We start from the raw sequence: 9,644 nt of genomic DNA, 5'->3' as shown, positions 1-9,644 counted from the left end.
TTTATCAAACTTTAGATTCTTAAATTTCTGAGAGTTTTGGTTTGGTCTCTCCTCTTTTTCTATTGTATATATTTTTTATTTAATATATTTTGGTGAGGTGATACTCTAATTGCCCACTTTTGGATTAAAAATAAAAATTATTGAAGACAGTATAAATCCCATTAATATTATTGATATACTAAATAACATATTCCATTTTTCAAACAATGAATAAAAAATACAGCCTAGCAAAATCAATGCAAATATTTTGCTACCACAATATAGCATTTTAAAATTGGTCTTTCAACTATCAATGATAATTTTCGGTAAACCATCATACGCATAAACGACCCATGGTTTGGGCAAAATGTATGTTATTTGTATCACATTCATTTTGAGGTGTAATATGGACCTCTAAAAATGATGTGTGGATAAAGAAGTTAGTACAAGAGAGTATGATCAGTTTTGGAACATGGAATATAGACACTCTTATAGAAAAATATATTGAAATAGTTGGTGCTATGACTAGAAGGAAGATTATTGTACGTGCATATAGGAAAATAAGTGGTTGGATTAAATGGCGAAAAAATTAGATAGTTCAAGGTTTAAGAATTGGTACACTAACAAAGTTAGATCGAGAAATGAGGTAGACATTATAATGAATACAGAATCAAAGAAGGATATTGTATATGCAAAAAGGATAGGACATCATATCATATCTATACAATTTATAGTGTAACAGTACGTCTTTAGTGTTACAAGTTAGACAGACAAATAGGGTAGACATTATTGTTGGTGAGGAATGAAAGAAGGATATTATAGATGTGAAAAGGATAGGAGATCATATTCCTAAAAAGTGTAGTGGAACAATACATCTTTAACATCATGAAATTAAGTGGGTGGATGAAAGGGCGAAAGAATTAGATAGTTCAAGGTTTTAGAATTGGTACACTAATAAAGTTAGAACGAGAAATGAGGTAGACATCATAGTGAATACGGAATCAAAGAAGGATGTTGTATATGTAAAGAGGATAGGACATCATATCATAGTTATACAATTTATAGTGTAACAATACGTCTTTAGTGTTATAAGTTAGACCGACAAATAGGGTAGACATTATTGTTGATGAGGAATGAAAGAAGGATATTATAGATGTGAAAAGGATAGAAGATCATATCATATTCCTAAAAGTTATAGTGGAACAATACATCTTTAATATCATTAGTGCTTATACACCCTGGGCAGGGTTAAAAAAAACTTTAAAAGTAAATTTTGGGATGATTTAGGAGGCTTAATTCTAAATATACCACTAGGAGAAAATATTTTTCTACGAGGGAACCTAAATGTGAATGTAGGGAGTGTTTTGAAGGCTTGAATAGGGGTATGATCTAAGGGAGATATATGTGGATGGTAAATTCATATACAAGGGTCGGGTGCAATAATCATGAGGCCGAGGTGTACACTAGGTTGCCTTAATCAAAGACCAAACCCAGCAAAGTACCACGACAAACCGTGGTGCTGCCTACACGAGAGTACCCCTGTCTCACAACCTAATGCCCACAAAGATCCTCTAAAAAATCGCAGCTGCACAGCAGCAAAGCTGCACTACAACAGGCTAAAATACCTACAACTAAAAAACAGAAAAGCCAAGCGGACGCAACAACAATTATGCACACACAAAAGCCTCCCAGCCAGCGGCTACATCACGTAATAGCAGCGCAGAACTGACACTAACACACCTACAAATAATGCAAACAACATAAGGTTAATGCATGACCTACTATCAACGCCACAAAACTGATCTTTAATTGATTAAGTTTTCACGTTATCTAGATTAGTGAGCATTCATGATATCTTTTTGTAGCAGTTTCTATATCTATTTATTTTCGCGTTAATTAGATAATGGCTTGGGAAATCCTTTACAAATAAGCTTATTTTTTTAGTTTGAGTTAAGCTGAAAGAAGCTTTTTTCGATTAAGAATTGAGTCGTAACTTTAATATCATTTTTTCCGTTGCATTGCATATATTCTCTTACTATCATTTTTAGTTTTTATGACAAAGACAGAAGTCAAAATAGACATGTTTCAAGACATAATGATATATTTTTTTTAAGGCCAGAACATGTTGCAATTGTCATTGATGAGAATTAGAACAAATGGCGTGTCATTATGCAACTTTAAAAGGAAAAGCTGCACTTAAAATGCATTAAGAGGTAACATAAAACTTCAAAGTAAAAACATGTCTCCACTGAGATATGCTTTGTTAGTGTTGTCTCCACTGCACTTCTCTTTGCGTACTCCTTTGTTGTTGTTTTTGAAGCAACACAAGTCAAATACTGCTTGGAATTCTGGGATGACGAGTTTAGCATCAGGGTGCAAATGACATGGACGAGGAAATTATAGTAAAGAACAAACCAAGAGTTACTAACTCTACGATACCATTCAGCATTTTCTACATTTTTTAAGCTGATATGTTTAAATATAAAGAATTCTCATATAAAGCTAATATTTTATCTTTCTCTTCAACGTGCACACATATGCATGCAAAGGTGTTAATATTAATTTCGGGACTTTATATTTAATATGCAGATCTGCGTATCAGTGACGATGACTTGAAGAAGCTGTGTTTGATTGAAATTGAAATGCTGCTTCAGGAAAACGGACGGTCTCTTATTGACTTCAAATCTATGCCCAGGCCAAATGCAGCAGACATGCCAACTTTCACAAACAAGCTTATCGTTGATGAGCTAAATGACAACAAAGATGAACTGGATAAGACACACGCTGATGTTGACTGATGAACAAAGATGTGTGCATGACAAGATCATGGAGTCCGTTGGTTCTGATGACGGTGGTTTCTTTTTCTTATATGGTTACGGTGGTACTGGAAAAACCTTTATATGGAAAACATTGTCAGATGCTGTTAGATCGAAGGGGTTAATTGTATTGAATGTTGCATCCAGCGGTATAGCGGCTTTTCTATTACCAGGTGGAAGAACCACGCACTCGACGCTGACAGTCGCTATTGAGATTAGTGAGGCATCATCGCTTACGATGGAAAATGATAGTCCTAGGGCCGACCTGGTGTGCGCTGCAAAGTTGATAATTTGGGATGAGACTCCAATGATGCACCGATGGTGCTTTGAGGCAGTTGACCGATCAATGTGTGATGTCCAAGAATGATCCCCTAAACGAGTTTAGACCTTTTGGTGGAATGACAGTAGTTTTAGGTGGTGATTTCAGGCAGATATTGTCTGTTGTCCGAAAAGGAACGAGGCAGGATATTGTTGATGCCTCAATCAATTCATCAAAGATATGGGCTTATTGTAATTTGTTGAGGCTTACTGTTAATATGAGATTGGGTGCATCTTTGGTACCTGCAGAGCATGCAGAGCAGGAAGAAATTCCTAATTTTGGCAAGTGGATACTCTCAACTGGAGACGACAATGACGCTTCGGATGAGAATGGTGAAATGAAGGTAGAAATTCCTGAATATTTGCTCATATCGGACACAACAAATCCGTTGATGTCAATTATAAACTTTGTGTATCCTGATTTGAATGATAACATTGGTGACCAGCTATTTTTCCAAGAAAGGGGAATACTCGCACCAACGCTTGATTTAGTTGAACATGTTAACGAATATATGATGTCGCTGATACCAAGTGAAGAGAAAGAGTATTTAAGCTCTGATTCTGTTTGTCGATCGTGTGAAAATTATGATGTCCAAAGCGAGTATTTCACAACAGAATTTCTTAATGGTATTAAGAGCTCTGGAATTCCAAATCACCGGTTGAAACTAAAGGTGGGATGTCCGGCTATGCTGATGAGAAACATCGATCAGTCCAATGGACTGTGTAATGGTACGAGGCTGATAGTTACACATCTAGGGAAGAGCACGGTAGTTGCTACTGTAATTACAGGAGAAAGGGCAGGTACCAGGGTATTCATTCCCAGGATGAATCTTATTCCGAGTGATCTAGAACTACCCTTCAAATTCAGACGCATGCAATTTTCATTGACGCTTTGTTTTGCGATGAAAATTAATAAAAGTCAGGGTCAATCTTTATCTCGAGTGGGAGTTTGTCTTCCTAAGCCCGTGTTCACGCATGGACAACTCTATGTCGTTGTCTCTCGAGTTACTTCTAGAAAAGGTTTGAAGCTGCTCATCTTGGATGAAGATAATAATGTTTGCAAGGAAACCAAAAATGTTGTGTATCGTGAAGTTTTTCAAAAAGTATGATCATTGGCTATGTTTTAGAATTGTTATTGCTATAATTTAAAAAACTAAAGTTACGTATTGTTTGGAAGTCGTTTTTCTTTTTTAATTTCTTTGTAAGGCGTATTGGTAGACATGGCAACAAACCCCGCCCCCGCAAGACCCGGCCGCCCCCGCCCCGAATTTAACGGGGAAAAGCCGATTTAACCGGGTGCGGGTACGGGTGTGGGGGAAATTTGGAGTTTTAGTACGGGGGCGGGTGCGGGGTATGCTTACTCCCGCCCCGCACCCACCCCCGCCCCGTACCCGTTTTTTAAAACTTTCTTTCTTAAATTTTATAATCTTATTTCCATAAGTACCAACCTATTTTAATATAATATTACTCTTTAGAAACATATTTATTATAATTATTTTGCTCTTTTGAAAAAAGTTTATTAGATAAATAATTATTAATATAATTATTGTGTTTTTGTTGCTATGAAAAAATGAAAAAATATGCATTTTTAAATATTTTATAAAAAATAAAGTTTTCGTGGGTGGGGGTGGGGGCGGAGCTGGGAGTTGAGGGCGGGGTTGGGTGTTCAAGTTTTACCCATGATATGGTTTGGGGACGGAGGCGGGGGCGGGTACGAGTGCATGGAAGCGGGGGCGGGGACGGGGATTCTCAAACCCGCCCCCGGTCCGCCCCGTTGCCATGTCTACGTATTGGTCATTACAGGACACGCAATTTCTATATAAGCAGATCCTCCTGCCATTGACTTTTAATTGATGCACTTTTCAGGTATAACAATACGCAGAACTTTTTTTTTACATCGTTGTTACCCCAAAATACAAATTTACATTAGACCATTGGTTTTGTAAAAAATAAAAACAAATAACAATCGACGTTTCTGTAGCCCAAACTATATTTAGACACACCCATAAAAAATTTAACGTTTGCATTCACAGGCTATGAGTATACATCTGACACTGACTATTATATAAAAAAAATATAATCTTTTTAGTTTTTATGATTAATAAAATATATTATGTCAACAAATAATAATATACAGTACGTCGGCGTATTTTTGCATAAATATTACATATGCTAAGTTTAACAATGAGTACATCTTATACTACAAATAATTAGTATAAGTATAAATCCAAATACTTTAATCGTTATGTGCAATGTTTAGATATTTCAAAATATATACAAAATTAACAACATTAAGATCATATTTTTTTCCATATCAAATTTAAATTATAACCACATTTATAATTTTAAGATAACATAATATAAAATCTATACATTTGATCAAAAAAGTTTTTTATTTCCCGTGCTTGGCACGGGTCACTATACTAGTTTTAATTAAAATGTCTCACAAAATTCACTCCATAGAAGAATCCATTAAAATCTGTATATTTTTGAATACCAACGGACATTTAATAAAGTCAGCCAAAGTCTCATTTAAATACCACCGGATTTTATTGCCCTGAACAAAAAGTCTTGATTGAATACCACAAGATTTATTTATATTTTATAAAAGACTTGATTGAATACCACAAGACTTTTTTATTTTTAAAAAGTCTTTTAAAATCTTATGAAATCTCAATTCAATACACCCCCTGTAATATCCCGCTTAACAACACTGTCATTTATCCGTGTCAGCTATTTTTCAAATTATCCATAAGATTTTTTTTTAGCAAGGGGTAAAAGGGTAACTTTGCCATTCAATATTATTTAAATTACAAAGTCCATGTTTTTCTACATTTTTCTACATACTTCCTCTCTCTAAAAATCAACATTTTTCTCCTCCTTCCCTCTATCCATAACCGACCCTTCACCACCATGAATCCCAACCTCCAAATTCATTCAATCTTTCATGGAATCACTACAAAAATCATGCATATGAGTTCTTAGGAGTGGTTTAAGCAAGAGCCAAGTTTCAAAAATCACACCTTTTCTCCATTTAGCTCAATCGCCCCTCTCCTCTCATTTTTCCAATTCTTCATTTAACTTCTAAATCTCAAGGAAACCAATATCTAAGCTTGCTTTTTGGAGCAACCATGTGTGGAATAATAACTAGGTAAGCTTCAAACTTTCTTCCTCTTTTTTTTCATATGAGGGTTGAACCCCACCACCATCACCTCTAATGTCACTTTGTTGAATTGTTCAATTCTATGCTTTAGGAATGCAATTATGTTGTGGTGATTGTGGTAGTGATTTGTTTGATGCATAAGGAGCTATGGAATCATATTCAAGGTGAGTTCACTATTAAGTTTGAATTTTTGGAGAATGGATGGAAATTATAGACTTGGGATTTAAGAAATTATTATGGGAAAGTGGTATAACAACTTGATGAATTGTTGTTGTTGTGAATTAACCGCTAGATGTGGTTATAAGTGACTAAATTGGAATTCATGATTTTTGAGACGTAATTTGAATGGCATATATGTGATGTTTTCGTCACGGGTTTGAATGTGTAACCTGGAATTAAGTAATTATTGGATATTTAGATTCTATGCTAAATTCCCTTCAATTTGGATATAAGTTTCATGTATTTCGGAATAGAAATGAATTCAGAAAATGCATTAGAAGTTGGACTTTAGTGCTGAAAATCTGCAGAAAAAGCTATACGGGTTTGGGCATGGAAATTGCAAAATAAGAGATTTTGAAGTTTAAGTTGCTGAGTAAATGACCTGAAAGTTGTTCATAGGTGTTTGGTTGTGTCGGTTGAAGTTTGGAATGAATTCGGAACACGCAGAGGCCATAAGTTGTGGTTAAGTTGTTTTGGAGAAAAGTGCTTATGGAGCACATTAGGAGCTTAATTGGGACCCAAGCAGCATGGAGACCTCGGAAAAATGTCAAGGTGAGTTCCTTTAGTTAGAAAACCCACCTTTGGGTAGTAAACTATACCATTAGAATGTTAATATGTGATTATGAATTACTAGAATATGTTGGCATAATTATAGCATTGCTAGAATCCCATTGTTTTGTTCTAATATTTCTTATGTTAATGTGCAATACCACTTTAGTCCTAAGGTTGGAGGATAGAATTTGAATTGAAGTTTGATATACACATATATATAATTTGGAAAATAGAATTGTCACATGTTTTGGTTACTAGTTCATTCTAAATTTTCCTTTATATTAGGAATATGTTTATGTTAGTGTAGATGTTGGGGGAAATTGGTAGACAAGGCATATAGTGCTTTTACTTATATAAAATTGTTGAGGAAATATTAGAATTTAACACTTGCCTTGGTTACCAAAATTGGTTACATTTTTTTTAAATGATTTTATAATAAAGTTTAGCATACATAAATATAGCCATTGCTTGGCTAGAATATGAAATATTCATTTTATTCGACTATGTGGCCAAAATTGTTTCTAGGATCCTCCAACATGGATGGTAACATAAACATGTTCACATTGATATAGAATTATATTTTTCTACTATGTGACAAAGAATATTATGCAATCCTCCAACTTAGGTGCCATTACATATTTATTGTACATTGACCTAAGAGATGCATTTAGAACGAATTAGCCATGAAAGCAATTCATGGGTAGATTTCCAAAGTTTGGAAAATAAGGAACTTTAAATATGGAATTTCGACTTAATTAGTCGAAGTTAGTTTTATCAGGATATGTGAATATCTTATAACCTTTTAGGAATGGCATATGACAACGATATGCCTAGAACCTAAATAGGTTAGTATCAGAATTAATTTCAGAATAAAGACAGAATCACTACGTCTTTATTATCAGTTTCAGGATGTTGTTATTATAAGAAAATCAGTTAAGATACGTTATTCCTCTCTATCTCCCCGTCAGTAGTGGAGTTGAGGATTAACTCAGTTATCAGAAAATTAGTTCAAGTTACAATATTAAAACATGTTTAAAATGTGGCTTTCGCTATCCCGCCAGTTGGATACGAAAGGTTCCCGCCAGTTGGAACGGGCACTATCCGTGAGGATGACCCCACAATAATCAGAGGAGTCCGGTATCCCCGTCAGTTGGGTTCCCGCCAGTTGGAAATTAATACCGGTCAGAGTGGAATAAATTCCGGGGTTACTCCACCTGGGTTTATTCCGTAAAATCAACTCAGATAATATTGTTTGTTCAACGCTAACATTTCTAACATAATATGACAGACATTATGATTATGTTTATGATTTTGTCATTAGTATTAGAATTATATTAGTAATTCAGATAGCGATCCTAGTTATCCCCCGATCGCTCAGTTATGCATGATAAAACAGTATAAACCCGGAATGGGTTAAGTTTAGAGACAGATGGCGATCCTAGGTTCCCTGTGATTGCCTACAACCTAGGATAGGTGGAACTCACTGAGACATCCCGTCTCACCCCAATCCCTTTTATTTTATTTCAGATCAGCAGGTTGTACGTGGCAAGGAGACAATTCAGGAGGCTGAATAATATATTTTCACATGCTCGTGTCATATCAGTTCAGATTATTTATTACGCTTCCAGACATGTATTCAGATAGCAAATGTATGATCTTGCAGTGATGTATATATATTTATTCAGTCGAAAATTTTTATTTATTGTAATTTTAATGTATCCAGTACTAAGTTTAACGCACATGCTAAATATTCTAGATAAATTTAGTATGGGTGTTACACCCCCCTAAATCATTTTTCGTTTATCCCTGGAAAATTTTGGGTTTGGAATCAGTTTTTTTTTTTTAAATTACAGAATATCCTTAATAGGCCATTTAAAAACAAAAATTTTGGAAAAAAAATATTTTGAAAATGGTCTATCAAGGGGGTATTCTGGAAGAAAAAAAAATAAAAATGACTGATTCCAAACCAAATTTTTTTTAGGGGTAAAAAGAAAATGACCTATTTTTCAGAGGGGAAAAACACTATTAACCCCCAAAAAAAAATCTCTTACAAAAGTATATATCGATCATCTACTAAAAAGGTAATGGTTTAACTCATGATCTTATGGTGAGTCAATTCTTATTAAAATGGCAGCATCAGTACATATAAAAACAATCACTACTATAAAAGTATGTACCTTAATACTCATGTTTACTATTAGGGACACCTCATGCACCTTGTCACCTCATCAATTGACACAAGTTTTAAACGCTAAAGATTAAACTGATAACGGAAGTGTACATTCAAAGACTAATTTGTATTTAATTTTGAGTTAAAACCTTTGTGACAGCAAAGTGCAGAGTCAATTACTAAAGTGACCATTTACTCGCAATTTTATCAAACTTATTTTTTTAAACATCAAAAAAAAAAATTGCCATATTCTAGGATATAAGTTTTTCTTTTTTTTTTTGCAAAAAATAATTTTTATATTTTTAATTACGAAAATGTAATAGTTTTGAATTTCTATATTCTTTTTGAAATTGAAGTACATGCTTTTAATCGTAAATTATTGTAGATTAAATTTACAATTTTATTTTAAAAATGCAATTACGAATAA

General features: G+C 34.2%; 1 long non-coding RNA gene across 1 annotated transcript; it reads left to right on the top strand.

Annotated features, from left to right (window-relative positions):
• Window positions 1-5,956: 5,956 nt before the first annotated feature.
• Window positions 5,957-7,047, top strand: LOC146907142 (uncharacterized). Its single transcript, XR_015019360.1, has 3 exons — window positions 5,957-6,264; window positions 6,368-6,440; window positions 6,895-7,047. It is a non-coding gene; the product is annotated as an uncharacterized LOC146907142 (long non-coding RNA).
• Window positions 7,048-9,644: the final 2,597 nt, after the last annotated feature.

Source organism: Medicago sativa, chromosome 7, assembly GCF_051527215.1.
Source record: "Medicago sativa cultivar Bolivia chromosome 7, Bolivia_mono, whole genome shotgun sequence".
Taxonomy (NCBI): domain Eukaryota; kingdom Viridiplantae; phylum Streptophyta; class Magnoliopsida; order Fabales; family Fabaceae; genus Medicago; species Medicago sativa.
Note: the sequence above shows the minus strand (reverse complement) of the source record. Positions and strands in the feature narration are given on the sequence as shown.